Here is a 14,608-nt window from a genome sequence, read left to right as displayed (position 1 = left end):
CTATGCATGGTCACACAGATCACTGTAGTGTAGAGCAGCTGCCCCTGTCCATGCGTGGTCACACAGATCACTGCAGTGTAGAGCAGCCCCTCCTCTCCATGCGTGGTCACACAGGTCACTGCAGTGTAGAGCAGCCCTTTCTCTCCATGCATGGTCACACAGATCACTGCAGTGTAGAGCAGCCACCCCTCTCCATGCTTGGTCACAGAGATTACTGCAGTGTAGAGCAGCCCCTCCTCTCCATGCGTGGTCACACAGATCACTGCAGCATCCCCTCCTCTCTATGTGTGGTCACACAGATCACTGCAGTGTAGAGCAGCCCCTCCTCTCCATGCATGGTCACACAGATCACTGCAGCAGCCCCTCCTCTCTATGCGTGGTCACACAGATCACTGCAGTGTTGAGCAGCCCCTCCTCTCCACTCATGGTCACACAGATCACTGCAGCAGCCCCTCCTCTCTATGTGTGGTCACACAGATCACTGCAGTGTAGCGTAGCCCATTTTCTCCATGCGTGGTCACACAGATCACTGCAGTGTAGAGCAGCCCCCCCTCTCCATGCGTGGTCACACAGATCACTGCAGTGTAGCGCAGCCCCTCATCTGTATGCGTGGTCACACAGATCACTGCAGTGTAGAGCAGCCCGTCCTCTCCATGCGTGGTCACACAGATCACTGCAGCAGCCCCTCCTCTCTATGCGTGGTCACACAGATCACTGCAGTGTTGAGCAGCCCCTCCTCTCCATGCATGGTCACACAGATCACTGCAGCAGCCCCTCCTCTCTATGCGTGGTCACACAGATCACTGCAGTGTAGAGCAGCCCCTTCTCTCCATGCCTGGTCACACAGATCACTGCAGTGTAGAGCAGCCCCTCCTCTCCATGCGTGGTAACACAGATCACAGCAGTGTAGAGCAGCCCCCCCTCTCCATGCGTGGTCACACAGATCATTGAAGTTTAGAGCAGCCCCTTCTCTCCATGCGTGGTCACACAGATCACTGCAGCAGCCCCTCCTGTCCATGCGTGGTCACACAGATCACTGCAGTGTAGAGCAGCACCCCCCTCTATGCGTGGTTACACAGATCACTGCAGTGTAGAGCAGCCCCTCTTCTCCATGCGTGGTCACACAGATCACTGCAGCAGTCCCTCCTCTCTATGCGTGGTCAAACAGATCACTGCAGTGTAGAGCAGCCCCTCCTCTCTATTCGTGGTCACACAGATCACTGCAGCAGCCCCTCCTCTCTATGTGTGGTCACTCAGATCACTGCAATGTAGAGTAGCCCCTCCTCTCTATGCGTGGTCACACAGATCACTGCAGTGTAGAGCAGCTGCCCCTGTCCATGCGTGGTCACACAGATCACTGCAGTGTAGAGCAGCCCCTCCTCTCCATGCGTGGTCACACAGGTCACTGCAGTGTAGAGCAGCCCTTTCTCTCCATGCATGGTCACACAGATCACTGCAGTGTAGCGCAGCCCCTCTTCTCTATGCGTGGTCACACAGATCACTGCAGTGTAGAGCAGCCCCTCCTCTCTATGCGTGGTCACACAGATCACTGCAGCAGCCCCTCCTCTATGCATGGTCACACAGATCACTGCAGTGTTGAGCAGCCCCTCTTCTCCATGCATGGTCACTCAGATCACTGCAGCAGCCCCTCCTCTCTATGTGTGGTCACGCAGATCACTACAGTGCAGCGCAACCCCTTTTCTCCCTGCGTGGTCACACAGATAACAGTAGTGTAGAGCAGCCCCCCCTCTCCATGCGTGGTCACACAGATCACTGCAGTGTAGCGCAGCCCCTCCTCTCTATGCGTGGTCACACAGATCACTGCAGTGTAGAGCAGCCCCTCCTCTCCATGCATGGTCACACAGATCACTGCAGCAGCCCCTCCTCTCTTTGCGTTGTCACACAGATCACTGCAGTGTAGAGCAGCCCCATATCTCCATGCATGGTCACACAGATCACTGCAGCAGCCCCTCCTCTCTATGTGTGGTCACACAGATCACTGCAGTGTAGAGCAGCCCCTTCTCTCCATGCGTGGTTACACAGATCACTGCAGTGTAGAGCAGCCCCCCTCTCCATGCATGGTTACACAGATCACTGCAGTGTAGAGCAGCCCCACTTCTCCATGCGTGGTCACACAGATCACTGCAGCAGTCCCTCCTGTCTATGGGTGGTCATACAGATCACTGCAGTGTAGTGCATCCCCTTCTCTCCATGCGTGTTGACACAGATCACTGCAGTGTAGAGTAGCCCCTCCTCTCCATGCGTGGTCTAACAGATCACTGCAGCAGCCCCTCCTCTCTATGTGTGGTCACACAGATCACTGCAGTGTAGAGCAGCACCTTCTCTCCATGCGTGTTCACACAGATCACTGCAGTGTACAGCAGCCCCCCCTCTCCATGCATGGTTATACAGATCACTGCAGTGTAGAGCAGCCCCTCGTCTCCATGCGTGGTCACACAGATCACTGCAGCAGTCCCTCCTCTCTATGCGTGGTCACACAGATCAATGAATTGTAGAGTAGCCCCTCCTCTCTATGCGTGGTCACACAGATCACTGCAGCAGCCCCTTCTCTCTATGCGTGGTCACACAGATCACTGCAGTGTAGAGCAGCCCCTCCGCTCCATGCATGGTCACACAGATCACTGCAGCAGCCCCTCCTCTCTATGCGTGGTCACACAGATCACTGCAGTGTAGAGCAGCCCCTCCTCTCCATGCGTGATCACTCAGATCACTGCAGTGTAGAGCAGCCCCTCCTCTCCATGCATGGTCACACAGATCACTGCATTGTAGAGCAGCCCCTCGTCTCCATGTGTGGTCACACAGATCACAGCAGCAGTCCCTCCTCTCTATGCACGGTCACACAGATCACTGCAGTGTAGAGCAGCCCCTCCTCTCTATGCGTAGTCACACAGATCACTGCAGCAGCCCCTCCTCTCTATGCGTGGTCACACTGATCACTGCAGTGTAGAGCTGCCCCTCCTCTCCATGCGTGGTCACTCAGATCACTGCAGTGCAGAGCAGCCCCTCCTCTCCATGCTAGGTCACACAAATCACTGCAGAAGTCCCTCCTCTCTATGTGTGGTCACACAAATCACTGCAGTGTAGAGCAGCCCCTTCTCTCCATGCGTGGTCACACAGATCACTGCAGTGTAGAGCAGCCCCCCCTCTCCATGCTTGGTCACAGAGATTACTGCAGTGTAGAGCAGCCCCTCCTCTCCATGCGTGGTCACACAGATCACTGCAGCAGCCCCTCCTCTCTATGCGTGGTCACACAGATCACTGCAGTGTAGAGCAGCCCCTCCTCTCCATGCGTGGTCACACAGATCACTGCAGCAGCCCCTCCTCTCTATGCGTGGTCACACAGATCACTGCAGTGTTGAGCAGCCCCTCCTCTCCACTCATGGTCACACAGATCACTGCAGCAGCCCCTCCTCTCTATGTGTGGTCACACAGATCACTGCAGTGTAGCGTAGCCCATTTTCTCCATGCGTGGTCACACAGATCACTGCAGTGTAGAGCAGCCCCCCCTCTCCATGCGTGGTCACACAGATCACTGCAGTGTAGCGCAGCCCCTCCTCTCTATGCGTGGTCACACAGATCACTGCAGTGTAGAGCAGCCCCTCCTCTCCATGCGTGGTCACACAGATCACTGCAGCAGCCCCTCCTCTCTATGCGTGGTCACACAGACCACTGCAGTGTAGAGCAGCCCCTCCTCTCCATGCATGGTCACACAGATCACTGCAGCAGCCCCTCCTCTCTATGCGTGGTCACACAGATCACTGCAGTGTAGAGCAGCCCCTTCTCTCCATGCCTGGTCACACAGATCACTGCAGTGTAGAGCAGCCCCTCCTCTCCATGCGTGGTCACACAGATCACTGCAGTGTAGAGCAGCCCCCCCTCTCCATGCGTGGTCACACAGATCATTGAAGTTTAGAGCAGCCCCTCCTCTCCATGCGTGGTCACACAGATCACTGCAGCAGCCCCTCCTCTCCATGCGTGGTCACACAGATCACTGCAGTGTAGAGCAGCACCCCTCTCTATGCGTGGTTACACAGATCACTGCAGTGAAGAGCAGCCCCTCTTCTCCATGCGTGGTCACACAGATCACTGCAGCAGTCCCTCCTCTCTATGCGTGGTCAAACAGATCACTGCAGTGTAGAGCAGCCCCTCCTCTCTATGCGTGGTCACACAGATCACTGCAGCAGCCCCTCTCTATGTGTGGTCACTCAGATCACTGCAATGTAGAGTAGCCCCTCCTCTTTATGCGTGGTCACACAGATCACTGCAGTGTAGAGCAGCTGCCCCTGTCCATGCGTGGTCACACAGATCACTGCAGTGTAGAGCAGCCCCTCCTCTCCATGCGTGGTCACACAGGTCACTGCAGTGTAGAGCAGCCCTTTTTCTCCATGCATGGTCACACAGATCACTGCAGTGTAGCGCAGCCCCTCTTCTCTATGCGTGGTCACACAGATCACTGCAGTGTAGAGCAGCCCCTCCTCTCTATGCGTGGTCACACAGATCACTGCAGCAGCCCCTTCTCTATGCATGGTCACACAGATCACTGCAGTGTTGAGCAGCCCCTCCTCTCCATGCATGGTCACTCAGATCACTGCAGCAGCCCCTCCTCTCTATGCATGGTCACACAGATCACTGCAGTGTAGAGCAGCCCCTCCTCTCCATGCGTGATCACTCAGATCACTGCAGTGTAGAGCAGCCCCTCCTCTCCATGCGTGGTCACACAGATCACTGCATTGTAGAGCAGCCCCTCGTCTCCATGTGTGGTCACACAGATCACAGCAGCAGTCCCTCCTCTCTATGCACGGTCACACAGATCACTGCAGTGTAGAGCAGCCCCTCCTCTCTATGCGTAGTCACACAGATCACTGCAGCAGCCCCTCCTCTCTATGCGTGGTCACACTGATCACTGCAGTGTAGAGCTGCCCCTCCTCTCCATGCGTGGTCACTCAGATCACTGCAGTGCAGAGCAGCCCCTCCTCTCCATGCTAGGTCACACAAATCACTGCAGAAGTCCCTCCTCTCTATGTGTGGTCACACAAATCACTGCAGTGTAGAGCAGCCCCTTCTCTCCATGCGTGGTCACACAGATCACTGCAGTGTAGAGCAGCCCCCCCTCTCCATGCTTGGTCACAGAGATTACTGCAGTGTAGAGCAGCCCCTCCTCTCCATGCGTGGTCACACAGATCACTGCAGCAGCCCCTCCTCTCTATGCGTGGTCACACAGATCACTGCAGTGTAGAGCAGCCCCTCCTCTCCATGCGTGGTCACACAGATCACTGCAGCAGCCCCTCCTCTCTATGCGTGGTCACACAGATCACTGCAGTGTTGAGCAGCCCCTCCTCTCCACTCATGGTCACATAGATCACTGCAGCAGCCCCTCCTCTCTATGTGTGGTCACACAGATCACTGCAGTGTAGAGCAGCCCCTCCTCTCTATGCGTGGTCACACAGATCACTGCAGCAGCCCCTCTCTATGTGTGGTCACTCAGATCACTGCAATGTAGAGTAGCCCCTCCTCTCTATGCGTGGTCACACAGATCACTGCAGTGTAGCGCAGCTGCCCCTGTCCATGCGTGGTCACACAGATCACTGCAGTGTAGAGCAGCCCCTCCTCTCCATGCGTGGTCACACAGGTCACTGCAGTGTAGAGCAGCCCTTTTTCTCCATGCATGGTCACACAGATCACTGCAGTGTAGCGCAGCCCCTCTTCTCTATGCGTGGTCACACAGATCACTGCAGTGTAGAGCAGCCCCTCCTCTCTATGCGTGGTCACACAGATCACTGCAGCAGCACCTTCTCTATGCATGGTCACACAGATCACTGCAGTGTTGAGCAGCCCCTCCTCTCCATGCATGGTCACACAGATCACTGCAGCAGCCCCTCCTCTCTATGTGTGGTCACGCAGATCACTACAGTGCAGCGCAACCCCTTTTCTCCCTGCGTGGTCACACAGATAACTGTAGTGTAGAGCAGCCCCCCTCTCCATGCGTGGTCACACAGATCACTGCAGTGTAGCGCAGCCCCTCCTCTCTATGCGTGGTCACACAGATCACTGCAGTGTTGAGCAGCCCCTCCTCTCTATGCGTGGTCACACAGATCACTGCAGCAGCCCCTCCTCTCTTTGCGTTGTCACACAGATCACTGCAGTGTAGAGCAGCCCCTCCTCTCCATGCATGGTCACACAGATCACTGCAGCAGCCCCTCCTCTCTATGTGTGGTCACACAGATCACTGCAGTGTAGAGCAGCCCCTTCTCTCCATGCATGGTTACACAGATCACTGCAGTGAAGAGCAGCCCCCCTCTCCATGCATGGTTACACAGATCACTGCAGTGTAGAGCAGCCCCTCTTCTCCATGCGTGGTCACACAGATCACTGCAGCAGTCCCTCCTGTCTATGGGTGGTCATACAGATCACTGCAGTGTAGTGCATCCCCTTCTCTCCATGCGTGTTCACACAGATCACTGCAGTGTAGAGTAGCCCCTCCTCTCCATGCATGGTCTAACAGATCACTGCAGCCACCCCTCCTCTCTATGTGTGGTCACACAGATCACTGCAGTGTAGAGCAGCACCTTCTCTCCATGCGTGTTCACACAGATCACTGCAGTGTACAGCAGCCCCCCCTCTCCATGCATGGTTATACAGATCACTGCAGTGTAGAGCAGCCCCTCGTCTCCATGCGTGGTCACAGAGATCACTGCAGCAGTCCCTCCTCTCTATGCGTGGTCACACAGATCACTGAATTATAGAGTAGCCCCTCCTCTCTATGCGTGGTCACACAGATCACTGCAGCAGCCCCTCCTCTCTATGCGTGGTCACACAGATCACTGCAGTGTAGAGCAGCCCCTCCGCTCCATGCATGGTCACACAGATCACTGCAGCAGCCCCTCCTCTCTATGCATGGTCACACAGATCACTGCAGTGTAGAGCAGCCCCTCCTCTCCATGCGTGATCACTCAGATCACTGCAGTGTAGAGCAGCCCCTCCTCTCCATGCGTGGTCACACAGATCACTGCATTGTAGAGCAGCCCCTCGTCTCCATGTGTGGTCACACAGATCACAGCAGCAGTCCCTCCTCTCTATGCATGGTCACACAGATCACTGCAGTGTAGAGCAGCCCCTCCTCTCTATGTGTAGTCACACAGATCACTGCAGCAGCCCCTCCTCTCTATGCGTGGTCACACTGATCACTGCAGGGTAGAGCAGCCCCTCCTCTCCATGCGTGGTCACTCAGATCATTGCAGTGCAGAGCAGCCCCTCCTCTCCATGCTAGGTCACACAAATCACTGCAGAAGCCCCTCCTCTCTATGTGTGGTCACACAAATCACTGCAGTGTAGAGCAGCCCCTTCTCTCCATGCGTGGTCACACAGATCACTGCAGTGTAGAGCAGCCCCCCCTCTCCATGCTTTGTCACAGAGATTACTGCAGTGTAGAGCAGCCCCTCCTCTCCATGCGTGGTCACACAGATCACTGCAGCAGCCCCTCCTCTCTATGCGTGGTCACACAGATAACTGCAGTGTAGAGCAGCCCCTCCTCTCTATGCGTGGTCACACAGATCACTGCAGCAGCCCCTCCTCTCTATGCGTGGTCACACAGATCACTGCAGTGTAGAGCAGCCCCTCCTCTCCATGCGTGGTCACTAGGGGTGAGCGGGTTCGGATTTCTGAAATCCGAACCCCCCCGAGCCCCCCCAATCCGAGTCCGATCCGAGTCAGGCTCGACTTTTCCCGCCTGACTCGGATCTGAAATCGAGGCAAAACGTCATCATCCCGCCTTCCGAGTCTCGCGGGTTTTGGATCCTATATAAGGTACCCGCGTCGGCGCCATTTTCTCACTCGGCTGTGGACAGTGAAGAGGGAGGGTGGGAGTTAGGGCTGTGTAGTGTAGTGTAGTGTAGTGTAGTGTAGTGCTGCTGTTGTCCACTACTTCAAAGTCCATAGGGGCTGGCTGTGTTGTGCTGTGCTGCTGTTGTTAATAGGGGCTGTGTCCACTACTTCAAAGTCCATAGGGGCTGGCTGGACTGTGTTGTGCAGTCAGTTCTCCATAGGGGCTGTGTCCACTCCAAAGTCCTGTGCAGTGTCCCAGTCCTAAAGGAGTGCTGTAGTGTTGTCCAGGGGGTGCTCTGTCCATCAGGGGTGCTCCCCCCAAGTGCTAAAAAAATAATATATTTTCTGTGTTTGTGAATTGTGTGCGCAGTAGCCGCACGTGCATCAACAAAGTAGTGCCAAGCGTGCGCCTGTGTCATAAGTAAAGGGCCGTCTGTCTTGACCGTTAAAGGGTGCTGTAACCCCCGAAAGTACACTCCAGTCCAAACCCAAAAAAAATTATTTTCTGTGTTTGTGAATTGTGTGCGCAGTAGCCGCACGTGCATCAACAAAGTAGTGCCAAGCGTGCGCCTGTGTCATAAGTAAAGGGCCGGCTGGCTTGACCGTTAAGGGTGCTGTAACCCCCGAAAGTACACTCCAGTCCAAACCAAAAAAAAAATTATTTTCTGTGTTTGTGAATTGTGTGCGCAGTAGCCGCACGTGCATCAACAAAGTAGTGCCAAGCGTGCGCCTGTGTCATAAGTAAAGGGCCGGCTGGCTTGACCGTTAAGGGTGCTGTAACCCCCGAAAGTACACTCCAGTCCAAACCAAAAAAAAAATTATTTTCTGTGTTTGTGAATTGTGTGCGCAGTAGCCGCACGTGCATCAACAAAGTAGTGCCAAGCGTGCACCTGTGTCATAAGTAAAGGGCCGGCTGGCTTGACCGTTAAGGGTGCTGTAACCCCCGAAAGTACACTCCAGTCCAAACCAAAAAAAAAATTATTTTCTGTGTTTGTGAATTGTGTGCGCAGTAGCCGCACGTGCATCAACAAAGTAGTGCCAAGCGTGCGCCTGTGTCATAAGTAAAGGGCCGGCTGGCTTGACCGTTAAAGGGTGCTGTAACCCCCAAAGTACACTCCAGTCCAAACCAAAAAAAAAATTATTTTCTGTGTTTGTGAATTGTGTGCGCAGTAGCCGCACGTGCATCAACAAAGTAGTGCCAAGCGTGCGCCTGTGTCATAAGTAAAGGGCCGGCTGGCTTGACCGTTAAAGGGTGCTGTAACCCCCGAAAGTACACTCCAGTCCAAACCAAAAAAAAAATTATTTTCTGTGTTTGTGAATTGTGTGCGCAGTAGCCGCATGTGCATCAACAAAGTAGTGCCAAGTGTGCGCCTGTGTCATAAGTAAAGGGCCGGCTGGCTTTACCGTTAAAGGGTGCTGTAACCCCCAAAGTACACTCCAGTCCAAACCAAAAAAAAAATTATTTTCTGTGTTTGTGAATTGTGTGCGCAGTAGCCGCACGTGCATCAACAAAGTAGTGCCAAGCGTGCGCCTGTGTCATAAGTAAAGGGCCGGCTGGCTTGACCATTAAAGGGTGCTGTAACCCCCAAAGTACACTCCAGTCCAAACCAAAAAAAAAAATTATTTTCTGTGTTTGTGAATTATGTGCGCAGTAGCCGCACGTGCATCAACAAAGTAGTGCCAAGCGTGCGCCTGTGTCATAAGTAAAGGGCTGGCTGGCTTGACCGTTAAAGGGTGCTGTAACCCCCAAAGTACACTCCAGTCCAAACCAAAAAAATATATATTTTCTGTGTTTGTGAATTGTGTGCGCAGTAGCCGCACGTGCATCAACAAAGTAGTGCCAAGCGTGCGCCTGTGTCATAAGTAAAGGGCCGGCTGGCTTTACCGTTAAAGGGTGCTGTAACCCCCAAAGTACACTCCAGTCCAAACCAAAAAAAAAATTATTTTCTGTGTTTGTGAATTGTGTGCACTGTGGCTGCACGTGCAACAACAAAGGAGCAGTGCCAAGCGTGCGCCTGTGTCCCATAAGTAAAGAGCCGGCTGGCTCATTTCTTAAATGGTGGTGTAACCCACAAAGTGCACTACTCTCCAGCAAAAATAAAAAAATATATTCTGTGTTTGTGTGCGCTTTAGCCGCACGTATATATCAATATAACATAAATGGAGGACCAAACTTTCTCCGATAAAAATAAAATAGGGAAAGATCAAGAACCACTTCCTCCTAGTGCTGTTGCTGCTGCTGGGAGTTGTTCATTATCCCAGAGAGGAAGTAGGAACATCACTACTTTTACTAAACAATTGACCCTCCAACAGTCCCTAGCGATGAGGATGAAGTACGACAGCAGTCATCCTGAAGCAAAACGTATAACTGAGGCCTTGACTGCTATGTTGGTGTTAGACGTGCGTCCGGTATCCGCCATTAGTGCAGTGGAATTTAGACAATTGATGGAGGTAGTGTGTCCCCGGTTCCAAATCCTGTCTAGATTCCACCTGCATCCTCAAAGCAGCAGCGACAAGCGTGCGTCTGTCTGTTAAAGGGTGGTGACACCCTCAAAGTGTGCTACACAAACAATAAAAATATTCTTCTTTTTTTTTCTGTCTTTGTGAATTGTGTGGGCTGTAGCCGCACTTGCATCCTCAAAGCAGCAGCGACAAGCGTGCGTCTGTCTGTTAAAGCGTGGTGACACCCTCAAAGTGTGCTACACAAACAATAAAAATATTCTTCTTCTTTTTTCTGTCTTTGTGAATTGTGTGGGCTGTAGCCGCACTTGCATCCTCAAAGCAGCAGCGACAAGCGTGCGTCTGTCTGTTAAAGGATTACATCGGTGACAGCATCCAAGTAGGCATGTCAGACAGTCCGTACCTGTACTGACAGGAAAAAGAAGCAATTTGGAGGTCCCTGTACAAACTGGCTCTATTTTACCAGAATTGCCCCCCCTCCAGTGTGTACTCCGAAAGAGTGTTTAGTGCAGCCGGGAACCTTGTCAGCGAAAGGCGTAGGAGGTTGCTTCCACAAAATGTGGAGAAGATGATGTTCATAAAATGAATTATCAACTCTTCCAGGGAGACCAGCCTCCAGAACGTACAGAGGGACCTGTGGTTGTGGATTCCAGCGGGGGCGAATTAATACTCTGTGAGGATGAGGATGTACACAACACTGAAGAGGGTGAGGAATCGGTGGATGAGGAGGATGAGGACGACATCTGCCTCCGTAGAGCCAGTTTGTGCAGGGACAGATTAATTGCCAGCTTGTTTTGTGGGGGCCCAAACGAACCAATCATTTCAGCCACAGTCGTGTGGCAGACCCTGGCGCTGAAATGTTTGGTTTGTTAAAGTGTGCATGTCCTGTTTATACAACATAAGGGTGGGTGGGAGGGCCCAAGGACAATTCCATCTTGCACCTCTTTTTTTTCTTTGCATTATGTATAGTTTGGGGCCTAGTTTTTCAAACTGCCATCCTGTCTGCCACTGCAGTGCCACTCCTAGATGGACCACGTGTTTGTGCCGCCCACTCGTATCTCTTAGCATAGTCATCCAGCTACCTCGATGCAACCTTTTGGACATGAAAAACACTATTGTGAGGTGTGAGGTGTTCAGAATAGACTGGAAATGAGTGGAAATTAAGGTTATTGAGGTTAATAATAGCATAGGAGCAGAAAAACCCACAAATTCTGTGATTTTAGCTGTTTTTATACTTTTTTTCAAAAAAATACAGATCCAACACACAAAACCCAGAACCCAAAACACGGAAGGGTGGTTTTGGCAAAACCAATCCAGATCCAAAACACGAAGAAAGATCCAGATCCAAAACCAAAACACAAAACACGAAAAGTGGCCAGTGCACACCCCTAGTGGTCACACAGATCACTGCAGCAGCCCCTCCTCTCTATGTGTGGTCACACAGATCACTGCAGTGTAGCGCAGCCCTTTTTCTCCATGCGTGGTCACACAGATCACTGCAGTGTAGAGCAGCCCCCCCTCTCCATGCGTGGAAACACAGATCACTGCAGTGTAGCGCAGCCCCTCCTCTCTATGCGTGGTCACACAGATCACTGCAGTGTAGAGCAGCCCCTCCTCTCTATGCGTGGTCACACAGATCACAGCAGCAGTCCCTCCTCTCTATGCGTGGTCACACAGATCACTGCAGTGTAGAGCAGCCCCTCCTCTCTATGCGTAGTCACACAGATCACTGCAGCAGCCCCTCCTCTCTCTGTGTGGTCACACTGATCACTGCAGTGTAGAGCAGCCCCTCTTCTCTATGCGTGATCACACAGATCACTGCAGCAGCCCCTCCTCTCTATGTGTGGTCACACTGATCACTGCAGTGTAGAGCAGCCCCTCTTCTCTATGCGTGGTCACACAGATCACTGCAGTGTAGAGCAGCCCCTCCTCTCTATGCGTAGTCACACAGATCACTGCAGCAGCCCCTCCTCTGTATGTGTGGTCTCACAGATCACTGCAGTGTTGAGCAGCCCCTCCTCTCCATGCATGGTCACACAGATCACTGCAGCAGCCCCTCCTCTCTATGTGTGGTCACGCAGATCACTACAGTGCAGCGCAACCCCTTTTCTCTCCATGCGTGGTCACACAGATAACTGTAGTGCAGAGCAGCCCCCCCTCTCCATGCGTGGTCACACAGATCACTGCAGTGTAGCGCAGCCCCTCCTCTCTATGCGTGGTCACACAGATCACTGCAGCAGCCCCTCCTCTCTTTGCGTTGTCACACAGATCACTGCAGTGTAGAGCAGCCCCTCCTCTCCATGCATGGTCACACAGATCACTGCAGCAGCCCCTACTCTCTGTGTGTGGTCACACAGATCACTGCAGTGTAGAGCAGCCCCTTCTCTCCATGCGTGGTTACACAGATCACTGCAGTGAAGAGCAGCCTCCCTCTCCATGCATGGTTACACAGATCACTGCAGTGTAGAGCAGCCCCTCTTCTCCATGCGTGGTCACACAGATCACTGCAGCAGTCCCTCCTGTCTATGGGTGGTCATACAGATCACTGCAGTGTAGTGCAGCCCCTTCTCTCCATGCGTGTTCACACAGATCACTGCAGTGTAGAGTAGCCCCTCCTCTCCATGCGTGGTCTAACAGATGACTGCAGCAGCCCCTCCTCTCTATGTGTGGTCACACAGATCACTGCAGTGTAGAGCAGCACCTTCTCTCCATGCGTGTTCACACAGATCACTGCAGTGTACAGCAGCCCCCCCTCTCCATGCAGGGTTACACAGATCACTGCAGTGTAGAGCAGCCCCTCGTCTCCTTGCGTGGTCACACAGATCACTGCAGCAGTCCCTCCTCTCTATGTGTGGTCACACAGATCTCTGAATTGTAGAGTAGCCCCTCCTCTCTATGCGTGGTCACACAGATCACTGCAGCAGCCCCTCCTCTCTATGCGTGGTCACACAGATCACTGCAGTGTAGAGCAGTCCCTCCGCTCCATGCATGGTCACACAGATCACTGCAGCAGCCCCTCCTCTCTATGCGTGGTCACACAGATCACTGCAGTGTAGAGCAGCCCCTCCTCTCCATGCGTGATCACTCAGATCACTGCAGTGTAGAGCAGCCCCTCCTCTCCATGCGTGGTCACACAGATCACTGCATTGTAGAGCAGCCCCTCGTCTCCATGCGTGGTCACACAGATCACAGCAGCAGTCCCTCCTCTCTATGCATGGTCACACAGATCACTGCAGTGTAGAGCAGCCCCTCCTCTCTATGCGTAGTCACACAGATCACTGCAGCAGCCCCTCCTCTCTATGCGTGGTCACACTGATCACTGCAGTGTAGAGCAGCCCCTCCTCTCCATGCGTGGTCACTCAGATCACTGCAGTGCAGAGCAGCCCCTCCTCTCCATGCTAGGTCACACAAATCACTGCAGAAGCCCCTCCTCTCTATGTGTGGTCACACAAATCACTGCAGTGTAGAGCAGCCCCTTCTCTCCATGCGTGGTCACACAGATCACTGCAATGTAGAGCAGCCCCCCCTCTCCATGCTTGGTCACAGAGATTACTGCAGTGTAGAGCAGCCCCTCCTCTCCATGCGTGGTCACACAGATCACTGCAGCAGCCCCTCCTTTCTATGTGTGGTCACACAGATCACTGCAGTGTAGCGCAGCCCATTTTCTCCATGCGTGGTCACACAGATCACTGCAGTGTAGAGCAGCCCCCCCTCTCCATGCGTGGAAACACAGATCACTGCAGTGTAGCACAGCCCCTCCTCTCTATGCGTGGTCACACAGATCACTGCAGTGTAGAGCAGCCCCTCCTCTCTATGCGTGGTCACACAGATCACAGCAGCAGTCCCTCCTCTCTATGCGTGGTCACACAGATCACTGCAGTGTAGAGCAGCCCCTCCTCTCTATGCGTAGTCACACAGATCACTGCAGCAGCCCCTCCTCTCTATGTGTGGTCACACTGATCACTGCAGTGTAGAGCAGCCCCTCCTCTCCATGCGTGGTCACTCACATCACTGCAGTGTAGAGCAGCCCCTCCTCTCCATGCGTGGTCACACAAATCACTGCAGCAGCCCCTCCTCTCTATGTGTGGTCACGCAAATCACTGCAGTGTAGAGCAGCCCCTTCTCTCCATGCGTTGTCACACAGATCACTGCAGTGTAGAGCAGCCTCCCCTCTCCATGCTTGGTCACAGAGATTACTGCTGTGTAGAGCAGCCCCTCGTCTCCATATGTGGTCACACAGATCACTGCAGCAGTCCCTCCTCTCTATGCGTGAACACACAGATCACTGCATTGTAGAGCAGCCCCT

The sequence above is a fragment of the Taudactylus pleione genome, unplaced genomic scaffold (assembly GCF_031769625.1).
Source record: "Taudactylus pleione unplaced genomic scaffold, aTauple2 ptg000040l, whole genome shotgun sequence".
NCBI classification, from domain to species: domain Eukaryota; kingdom Metazoa; phylum Chordata; class Amphibia; order Anura; family Myobatrachidae; genus Taudactylus; species Taudactylus pleione.
Note: the sequence above shows the minus strand (reverse complement) of the source record.